This window comes from Elephas maximus, chromosome 15 (genome assembly GCF_024166365.1).
Source record: "Elephas maximus indicus isolate mEleMax1 chromosome 15, mEleMax1 primary haplotype, whole genome shotgun sequence".
Classification (NCBI taxonomy): domain Eukaryota; kingdom Metazoa; phylum Chordata; class Mammalia; order Proboscidea; family Elephantidae; genus Elephas; species Elephas maximus.
In genome coordinates, this window is record NC_064833.1 from 30966015 (window position 1) to 30977647 (window position 11633).

At 39.3% G+C, this 11633-nt stretch overlaps 1 pseudogene; it reads right to left on the reverse strand.

Moving 5' to 3' along the window:
- Positions 1–525: 525 nt before the first annotated feature.
- On the reverse strand, positions 526–9556 carry LOC126058827 (aldehyde dehydrogenase 1A1-like; annotated as a pseudogene).
- Positions 9557–11633: the final 2077 nt, after the last annotated feature.

Consider the following 11633-nt stretch of genomic DNA (forward strand, 5'->3'; position numbering starts at 1 on the left):
CATCATGTAAGGCATTTATTGAGATTTGTATTCAGATTATAGCTAAGTATTTCAGACATCACTTCTTTTGACTGACATCACATTCTAGGAAACATTTCAAGAGACACCAATGATTTCACAACTATTGGGAGCCAAGCACCTCTACTCGATGGTTAACATGTATGTTAAGGATTTCAAATAATTGTTAAGGGGAAGAAGCTAAATGAGAACTGGTCCTCCTCTATAAAATGACTATCCTGGACAAGTAGCTACAAAGAAAAAAAGCTATTATGACTATTACAGAGCTAGAGAGATCTTTCATCTAGATCTGTCCTATTTATTTAGAATAGGAATTGGGGTCATATATCAGAAGGCAAAAGATTCCTTCAGAATAAGGTATATGTCAAGTTTTCTACGTGTGGTATTAATGCTAAAGTGATTTACTTATTTTAAAAAGTCAAGAAAAGAACAGTTTTGGACGTAAAACCCATTGTATTAGTGACTGTAGGAGATGCTTAGCAATTGAAGTTTCAACTCTCGTTTTCTTTATGAATTTTTCTGGGAAGTTTTCCTCGCCACTGTCTTGACTTCTGTATATTCTGAAAGCAATATTCTCCCAGTTCTTGTCCATTTCCAGACATATTGAATCCCCTAAAGGGGCACTGGGCAGATACCATGCTATAGTAATTCACCCACACTGTCCCAGCCTGCACCACAGAGGAAACAGTCACAGCTTTATCAGTGCCCTTGGTAAAGCTTCCCACTGATAAGCCATAGAGAGTGTTGTTTGCTTGCTGTTTTGATCACATCATCTAAAAATTTAAATTTCATGATTTGCTGGACAGTTGCAAACATCTCCTCTTTGGCAATATGCATCTCATCTCTAACATTAGAGAAAACTGTGGGCTGAATAGTACAACCTTTATTCCCGGACAGGTCTCCTCCACATTCCAGTTTGGACCCTTCTTTCTTTCTACTCTCAGTGAGGTCAAGTGCTTTATCATATTGTCCCTCATCAACCTGAAGGCCTTGATTTACTCCTGGGGTCAGGGGATTTCCGAGAACATACTTCTTAGGCCACTGAATACTCCTTTGAACAAACTCATTGTAAATTGATTCTTCCCAAAAGCCTGGATACAGCTATACAACACTGACCCTGGTGGTAAAATAATCCCTGACGTGCAAATGCAACTGCATAGTCCAAGTCACCATCAGCAAACACAATGCAGGGGGTCTTTCCACCCAGCTCAAGGGTCACCCTCTTCAGATTGCTTTTCTCAACAGCTTCTTTGAGCATTTTGCCAACCTCCATTGATCCTGTGAATGCCACTTTTTTGATGTCCATGTGGGAAGAAATGGCTGCTCCTGTGGTGGCCTATAACCAGGCACAATATTCACTACTCTTGGAGGAAACCCTGCCTCTTTTATTAAAGATGCAACATGAAGGCGGAGCCAAGATGGCAGACTAGGCAGACGCTACCTCGGATCCCTCTTACAACAAAGACACGGAAAAACAAGTGAATCGATCACATACATAACAATCTACGAACCCTGAACAACAAACACAGATTTAGAGACGGAGAATGAACTAATACGGGGAAGCAGCGATTGTTTCCAGAGCCTGGAGCCAGTGTACCAGTCAGGTACGGCACAAGCACAGAGACCTGCTCCACCCCCCTGAACTAACCCCGGGAGGGGGACCAGCTGGTTCCACAGGCGGCGTGGGACAGAGCCGGTAGGAGAAGTCCCCAGGAGGCAGTGACTGGTCTTGGAGCAGAAAGAGCAGCATCCGAGCCGGGGAACCGTCCCGCAGGGATTTGGACTGGACGCAGGTACGCCATAAACACGGAGAGTTGCTCCACCCCCCTGAACTAACCCCGGAAAGGGGACCAGCCGGGTCGCGCGGGCGGCGTGGGACGCAGCCGGTAGGAGAAGTCCCCGGGAGGCAGCGACTGGTATTGGAGAAGGGAGAATAGCATCCCAGCCGGGACACTCGGTTACGGCACAAGCACGGGGAGCTGCTCCACCCATCTGAACTAACCCTGGGAGGAGGCCCAACTGCTTCTCGGAGGCGGCACGGCCACGCGGCTGGAGGGACGAGAAGTCCCCGGGAGGCAGCGACTGATTTTGGAGTCGAGAGTGCACCATCCCAGTAGGGGAGCCTTGACGCTGGGCATGGGGCTGGAAGCGGAGGATCTGACCATGACTCCAGCGGGCCAGACCCCCCGGGGGCAATCTCCACACAGCCAGCACACATAGGCAACGCGCCCACGGGGATCTCAGATATAATAGTCATTCCAAGCAAGACAAGCAACTCTGGCTATATTCTGAGGTGCTACTCTCCTATCTCTCTGTTCCCTCCCCCACCCTCCCCAGGCGGCTTCATTAACATCTGGATAGCCTGAGCCAGAGGGAGAACTCTGATAGGGATCTGACTGCATTTTTTTTAGCGGATTTTCTGGAAAAACTAGTTTCCCAGTGATGGCTCGGAGACAACAATCCATATCAAACCACTTAAAGAAGCAGACCATGACAGCTTCTCCAACCCCCCAAACAAAAGAATCAAAATCTTTCCCAAATGAAGATACAATCTTGGAATTATCAGATACAGAATATAAAAAACTAATTTACAGAATGCTTAATGATATCACAAATGAAATTAGGATAACCGCAGAAAAAGCCAAGGAACACACTGATAAAACTGTTGAAGAACTCAAAAAGATTATTCAAGAACATACTGGAAAAATTAATAAGTTGCAAGAATCCATAGAGAGACAACATGTAGAAATCCAAAAGATTAACAATAAAATAACAGAATTAGACAACGCACTAGGAAGTCAGAGGAGCAGACTCGAGCAATTAGAATGCAGACTGGGACATCTGGAGGACCAGGGAATCAACACCAACATAGCTGAAAAAAAATCAGATAAAAGAATTAAAAAAAAATGAAGAAACCCTAAGAATTATGTGGGACTCTATCAAGAAGGATAACCTGCGGGTGATTGGAGTCCCAGAACAGGGAGCGGGGACAGAAAACACAGAGAAAATAGTTGAAGAACTCCTGACACAAAACTTCCCTGACATCATGAAAGACGAAAGGATAGCTATTCAAGATGCTCATCGAACCCCGTTTAAGATTGATACAAAAAGAAAAACACCAAGACATATTATCATCAAACTCGCCAAAACCAAAGATAAACAGAAAATTTTGAAAGCTGCCAGGGAGAAAAGAAAGGTTTCCTTCAAGGGAGAATCAATAAGAATATGTTCTGACTACTCAGCAGAAACCATGCAGGCAAGAAGGGAATGGGACGACATATACAGAACACTGAAGGAGAAAAACTGCCAGCCAAGGATCATATATCCAGCAAAACTCTCTCTGAAATATGAAGGCGAAATTAAGATCTTTACAGACAAACACAAGTTTAGAGAATTTGCAAAAACCAAACCAAAGCTACAAGAAATACTAAAGGATATTGTTTGGTCAGAGAACCAATAATATCAGATATCAGCACAACACAAGGTCACAAAACAGATCGTCCTGATATCAACTCAAATAGGGAAATCACAAAAACAAACAAATTAAGATTAATTTAAAAAAAAATACACATAACAGGGAATCATGGAAGTCAATAGGTAAAAGATCACAATAATCAAAAAGAGGGACTAAATACAGGAGGCATTGAACTGCCATATGGAGAGTGATACAAGGCGATATAGAACAATACAAGTTAGGTTTTTACTTAGAAAAATAGGGGTAAATAATAAGGTAACCACAAAAAGGTATAACAACTCTATAACTCAAGATAAAAACCAAGAAAAACGTAACGACTCAACTAACATAAAGTCAAGCACTATGAAAATGAGGATCTCACAATTTACTAAGAAAAATGCCTCAGCACAAAAAAGTATGTGGAAAAATGAAATTGTCAACAACACACATAAAAAGACATCAAAATGACAGCACTAAAAACTTATTTATCTATAATTACCCTGAATGTAAATGGACTAAATGCACCAATAAAGAGACAGAGAGTCACAGACTGGATAAAGAAACACGATCCATCTATATGCTGCCTACAAGAGACACACCTTAGACTTAGAGACACAAACAAACTAAAACTCAAAGGATGGAAAAAAGTATATCAAGCAAACAATAAGCAAAAAAGAAGAGGAGTAGCAATATTAATTTCTGACAAAATAGACTTTAGACTTAAATCCACCACAAAGGATAAAGAAGGACACTATATAATGATAAAAGGGACAATTGATCAGGAAGACATAACCATATTAAATATTTATGCACCCAATGACAGGGCTGCAAGATACATAAATCAAATTTTAACAGAATTGAAAAGCGAGATAGATACCTCCACAATTATAGTAGGAGACTTCAACACACCACTTTCGGAGAAGGACAGGACATCCAGTAAGAAGCTCAACAGAGACACGGAAGATCTAATTACAACAATCAACCAACTTGACCTCATTGACTTATACAGAACTCTCCACCCAACTGCTACAAAATATACTTTTTTTTCTAGCACACATGGAACATTCTCTAGAATAGACCACATATTAGGTCATAAAACAAACCTTTGCAGAGTCCAAAACATCGAAATATTACAAAGCATCTTCTCAGACCACAAGGCAATAAAACTAGAGATCAATAACAGAAAAACTAGGGAAAAGAAATCAAATACTTGGAAAATGAACAATACCCTCCTGAAAAAAAGACTGGGTTATAGAAGACATCAAGGAGAGAATAAGGAAATTCTTAGAAAGCAACGAGAATGAAAATACTTCCTATCAAAACCTCTGGGACACAGCAAAAGCAGTGCTCAGAGGCCAATTTATATCAATAAATGCACACATACAAAAAGAAGAAAGAGCCAAAATCAGAGAACTGTCCCGACAACTTGAACAAATAGAAAGTGAGCAAGAAAAGAATCCATCAGGCACCAGAAGAAAACAAATAATAAAAATTAGAGCTGAACTAAATGAATTAGAGAACAGAAAAACAATCGAAAGAATTAACAAAGCCAAAAGCTGGTTCTTTGAAAAAATTAACAAAGTTGATAAACCATTGGCTAGACTGACTAAAGAAATACAGGAAAGGAAACAAATAACCCGAATAAGAAATGAGAAGGACTACATCACAACAGAACCAAATGAAATTAAAAGAATCATTTCAGATTATTATGAAAAATTGTACTCTAACAAATTTGAAAACCTAGAAGAAATGGATGAATTCCTGGAAAAACACTACCTACCTAAACTAACACATTCAGAAGTAGAACAACTAAATAGACCCATAACAAACAAAGAGATTGAAACGGTAATCAAAAAACTCCCAACAAAAAAAAGCCCTGGCCCGGACGGCTTCACTGCAGAGTTCTACCAAACTTTCAGAGAAGAGTTAACACCACTACTACTAAAGGTATTCCAAAGCATAGAAAATGACGGAATACTACCCAACTCATTCTATGAAGCCACCATCTCCCTGATACCAAAACCAGGTAAAGACATTACAAAAAAAGAAAATTATAGACCTATATCCCTCATGAACATTGATGCAAAAATCCTCAACAAAATTCTAGCCAATAGAATCCAACAACACATCAAAAAAATAATTCAACCTGATCAAGTGGGATTTATACCAGGTATGCAAGGCTGGTTTAATATCAGAAAAACCATTAATGTAATCCATCACATAAATAAAACAAAAGATGAAAACCACATGATCTTATCAATTGATGCAGAAAAGGCATTTGACAAAGTCCAACACCCATTCATGATAAAAACTCTTACCAAAATAGGAATTGAAGGAAAATTCCTCAACATAATAAAGGGCATCTATGCAAAGCCAACAGCCAATATCACTCTAAATGGAGAGAACCTGAAGGCATTTCCCTTGAGAACGGGAACCAGACAAGGATGCCCTTTATCACCGCTCTTATTCAACATCGTGTTGGAAGTCTTAGCCAGGGCAATTAGGCTAGACAAAGAAATAAAAGGTATCCGGATTGGCAAGGAAGAAGTAAAGTTATCACTATTTGCAGATGACATGATTATATACACAGAAAACCCTAAGGAATCCTCCAGAAAACTACTGAAACTAATAGAAGAGTTTGGCAGAGTCTCAGGTTATAAAATAAACATACAAAAATCACTTGGATTCCTCTACATCAACAAAAAGAACACCGAAGAGGAAATCACCAAATCAATACCATTCACAGTAGCCCCCAAGAAGATAAGATACTTAGGAATAAATCTTACCAAGGATGTAAAAGACCTATACAAAGAAAACTACAAAGCTCTACTACAAGAAATTCAAAAGGACATACTTAAGTGGAAAAACATACCTTGCTCATGGATAGGAAGACTTAACATAGTAAAAATGTCTATTCTACCAAAAGCCATCTATACATTTAATGCACTTCCGATCCAAATTCCAATGTCATATTTTAAGGGGATAGAGAAACAAATCACCAATTTCATATGGAAGGGAAAGAAGCCCCGGATAAGCAAAGCACTACTGAAAAAGAAGAAGAAAGTGGGAGGCCTCACCTTACCCGACTTCAGAACCTATTATACAGCCACAGTAGTCAAAACAGCCTGGTATTGGTACAACAACAGACACATAGACCAATGGAACAGAATTGAGAACCCAGACATAGATCCATCCACGTATGAGCAGCTGATATTTGACAAAGGACCAGTGTCAATTAACTGGGGAAAAGATAGCCTTTTTAACAAATGGTGCTGGCATAACTGGATATCCATTTGCAAAAAAATGAAACAGGACCCATGCCTCACACCATGCACAAAAACTAACTCCAAGTGGATCAAAGACCTAAACATAAAGACTAAAACGATAAAGATCATGGAAGAAAAAATTGGGACAACCCTAGGAGCCCTAATACAAGGTATAAACAGAATACAAAACATTACCAAAAATGATGAAGAGAAACCCGATAACTGGGAGCTCCTAAAAATCAAACACCTATGCTCATCTAAAGACTTCACCAAAAGAGCAAAAAGATCACCTACAGACTGGGAAAGAATTTTCAGCTATGACATCTCAGACCAGCGCCTGATCTCTAAAATCTACATGATTCTGTCAAAACTCAACCACAAAAAGACAAGCAACCCAGTCAAGAAGTGGGCAAAGGATATGAACACACATTTCACTAAAGAAGATATTCAGGCAGCCAACAGATACATGAGAAAATGCTCTCGATCATTAGCCATTAGAGAAATGCAAATTAAAATTACGATGAGATTCCATCTCACACCAGCAAGGCTGGCATTAATCCAAAAAACACAAAATAATAAATGTTGGAGAGGCTGCGGAGAGATTGGAACTCTCATACACTGCTGGTGGGAATGTAAAATGGTACAACCACTTTGGAAATCTATCTGACGTTATCTTAAACAGTTAGAAATAGAACTACCATACAACCCAGAAATCCCACTCCTAGGAATATACCCTAGAGATACAAGAGCCTTCATACAAACAGATATATGCACACCCATGTTTATTGCAGCTCTGTTTACAATAGCAAAAAGTTGGAAGCAACCAAGGTGTCCATCAACGGATGAATGGGTAAATAAATTGTGGTATATTCACACAATGGAATACTACGCATCGATAAAGAACAGTGACGAATCTCTCAAACATTTCATAACATGGAGGAACCTGGAAGGCATTATGCTGAGCGAAATGAGTCAGAGGCAAAAGGACAAATATTGTATAAGACCACTATTATAAGATCTTGAGAAATAGTAAACCTGAGAAGAACACATACTTTTGTGGTTACGAGGGGGGGAGGGAGGGAGGGTGGGAGAGGGTTTTTTATTGATTAATCAGTAGATAAGAACTGCTTTAGGTGAAGGGAAAGACAACACTCAATACATGGAAGGTCAGCTCAATTGGACTGCACCAAAAGCAAAGAAGTTTCCGGGATAAAATGAATGCTTCAAAGCTCAGCGGAGCAAGCGCGGGGGTCTGGGGAACATGGTTTGCGGGGACTTCTAAGTCAATTGGCAAAATAATTCTATTATGAAATCATTCTGCATCCCACTTTGAAATGTGGCATCTGGGGTCTTAAATGCTAACAAGCGGCCATCTAAGATGCAGCAATTGGTCTCAACCCACCTGGAGCAAAGGAAAATGAAGAACACCAAGCCCACACGGCAACTAAGAGCCCAAGAGACAGAAAGGGCCACATGAACCAGAGACCTACATCATCCTGAGACCAGAAGAACTAGTTGGTGCCCGGCCACAATCGATGACTGCCCTGACAGGGAGCCCAGCAGAGGACCCCTGAGGCAGCAGGAGATCAGTGGGATACAGACCCCAAATTCTCATAAAAATACCAAACTTAATGGTCTGACTGAGACTGGAGGAATCCCGGCGGCCATGCTCCCCAGACCTTCTGTTGACACAGGACAGGAACCATCCCCGAAGACAACTCATCAGAAATGAAAGGGACTGGTCAGCGGGTGGGAGAGAGACGCTGATGAAGAGTGAGCTAATTATATCAGGTGGACACTTGAGATTGTGTTGGCAACTCTTGTCTGGAGGGGGGATGGGAGGATAGAGAGAGAGGGAAGCAGGCAAAATTGTCAAGAAAGGAGAGACTGAAAGGGCTGACTCAAAAGGGGGAGAGTAAGTGGGAGTAGGGAGTGAGATGTATGTAAATTTATATGTGACAGACTGATTGGATTTGTAAACGTTCACTTGAAGCTTAATAAAAGTTATAAAAAAAAAAAAAAGAATTGTTTTAAGAGGCAGAAATGGACATGCAACCTATTTACCAATTGCAAACAACATGAAGATGTACTTAAGATTATATACCAATATCTAGATGGACAGATAGATAACTTAGAATAATATTATATATTTTGTATGAAATAGTATTATTATCACTTATCCAATAAAATATATCAGAAATGTTAAAAAAAAAAAAAAAAAAAAGATGCAACATGAAGAGCCGTGAGAGGAGTTTGCGTCGCTGGTTCGACAATTATAGTATTTCCACAAAGGGCAGGCCCTATCTTCCACATGAGCATAACCAACAGGAAATTCCAAGGAATGATTTGGCCACATATACCAATAGGCTTATGTCTTGTATAAGTAAAAAAGTTTTCATCAATCGATATTGTTTGGCCCTGAATCTTTTCAGCTCAGCCCACGTGGTAGCGTGAGGTTTTTATGCACCCTCCAAAGCCCATCAAATCTAAATTGCCAAATAATTTTCCACCATTCATTGACATGTCAGCAGCAGGTGATTCCTTTCAATTAAATCAGCCAACATGTGTATTAATTGTCTCCTGCCTAAGGCATCCATTGTACCCCATGGAGAGCCAATCTGAAAAGCTTGTCTGCGGCCTTCACTGCTTTGTCAACATCTTGCTTATCTCCTGCTTCTACCTCACAGAGTTTCCTCTTGTTTGCTGGGTTGAAGACTGGAATTTTCTTGTGCCTTTCATTATTTATGAAGATCTTAGTGTATTGATTCTTCAAGTTGGCAAGTAGGACAGGTAAATCTGGCATGCCTCAGGATGACATTTCGGGTTCACTTCCTGGAATACAGGCGACAGGCTCAGTGATTTGTTCTGATGTGAATGCTTGTTTTTATAAGAAACTGGTGTCCAAAGTGGATGCATCATTTTATAGTCCCACTGGAAATACATGAGAGTTTATATTGTTCTTCAGACTTCATGAAATTTGATGTTTTTGATAATTTTAAATATTAACTATTCTAGTAGGTGTGAGGTGGTAAATTATTGTGGTTTTATTTTTCATTTCCTTGATGACTAATGTTGTTGAGCTCTGTCTCATGTAGTAACTGGTCTTTCACATATCTTCTTTAGTGTCTCCTTCATTTTTAATAAATTGTTGGAAATTCTTTATTGAGTTGTAAGAGTTTTGTATAAATTCAGATGCAAGTCCTTTGTCAGAAAATGAATATTGAAAATGCCATCTGCAGAATATGAATATGTACAAAACTCTTACAACACAATTAAAAAAATTTTTTTACCATGTGCTGTCAGTTTGTCATACTGTGGTGGCTTGCACGTTGCTGTGATACTGGAAGCTTTGCCATCAATATTTCAAAGTATGACCTTGAGTGTTTCCCACCTGAATTTAAAGGCCATTTCAAAAATAGATTTAACACATAAAACACTAATGACTGAAGCCCAGACAAGTTGTGGAATGACATAAAGGACATCATACATAAAGAAAGCAAGAAGTCATTAAAAAGATAGGAAAGAAAGAAAAGACCAAAAAAGATCCCAGAAGAAACTGTGATAGTTGCTCTTGAATGTGGAGTAGCTAAATCAAAAGGAAGAGGTGATGAAGTAAAAGAACTGAACAGAAGATTTCAAAGGGCAACTACAGAAGACAAACTATTACAAGAAAATGTGCAAAGACTTGGATATAGAAAACCAAAAGGAAAGAAACACTTGGCATTTCTCAAGCTGAAAGAACTGAAGAAAAAATTCAAGCCTCTATCTGCAATATTGAAGGATTCTACGGGGAAAATAATAAATGATGTAAGAAACTTCAAAAGAAGATGGAAGGGATAAACAGAGTCACGGTACCAAAAAGAATTGGTCTACATTCAAACATTTCAGGAGGTAGCATATGGTCAAGAACTGATGGCAGTGATGGAAGAAGTCCAAGATGCACTGACAGCATTGGTGAAAAACAAGCTTCAGGAATTGACATAATACCAGTAGAGATGTTTCAACAAATGGATGCAGCACTGGATGTGTTCACTCGTCTATGCCAAGAAATTTGAAAGACAGCTACCTGGCCAATCAGCTTGAAGAGATCTATGTTTGTGCCTATTCTCAAGAAAGGTGATCCAACAGAATGTAGAAATTATCAAACAATATCATTAATACCATATACAATTAAAATTTTGCTGAAGATCATTCAAAAGCCTTTGCAGCAGTACATCAACAGGGAACAGCCAAAAGTTCAAGCCAGATTCAGAAGAGGATGTGGAATGATGGATATCTTTGTTGACGTCAGATAGATCGTGGTTGAAAGCAGAGAATACAAGAGATATGTTTACCTGTGTTTTATTGACTATGCAAAAGCTTCCAACTATGTGGATCATAACAAATTATGGATAACATTTTAAAGAATGGGAATTCTAGAACACTTGTTTCATGAGGTACATAAACAAAGAGACAGTCGTTCTAACAGAACAAGGCAATATTCCATGGTTTAAAATCAGGAAAGGTGTGTGTCAGCTTTGTATCCTTTCACCATACTATTCAATCTGTATACTGAGCAAATAACCAGAGAAGCTGGACTATATGAAGAAGAATGTGGCATCAGGAATGGAGGAAAACTCATTAACAACCTGCAATATGCAGATGACACAACCTTGCTTGCTGAAAGTGAAGAGGACTTGAAGCACTTACTGATTAAATATGGAATACACCTCAACACAAAGAAAACAAAAATCCTGACTACTGGACCAATAAGCAATATCATGAATGGAAAAAAGATTGAAGTTGTCAAGGATTTCATTTTGCTTGGATCCACAATCAACACCCATGGAAGCAGCAGTCAAGAAATCAAATGACATATTGCATTGGGCAAATCTGCTGCAAAAGACATCTTTCAA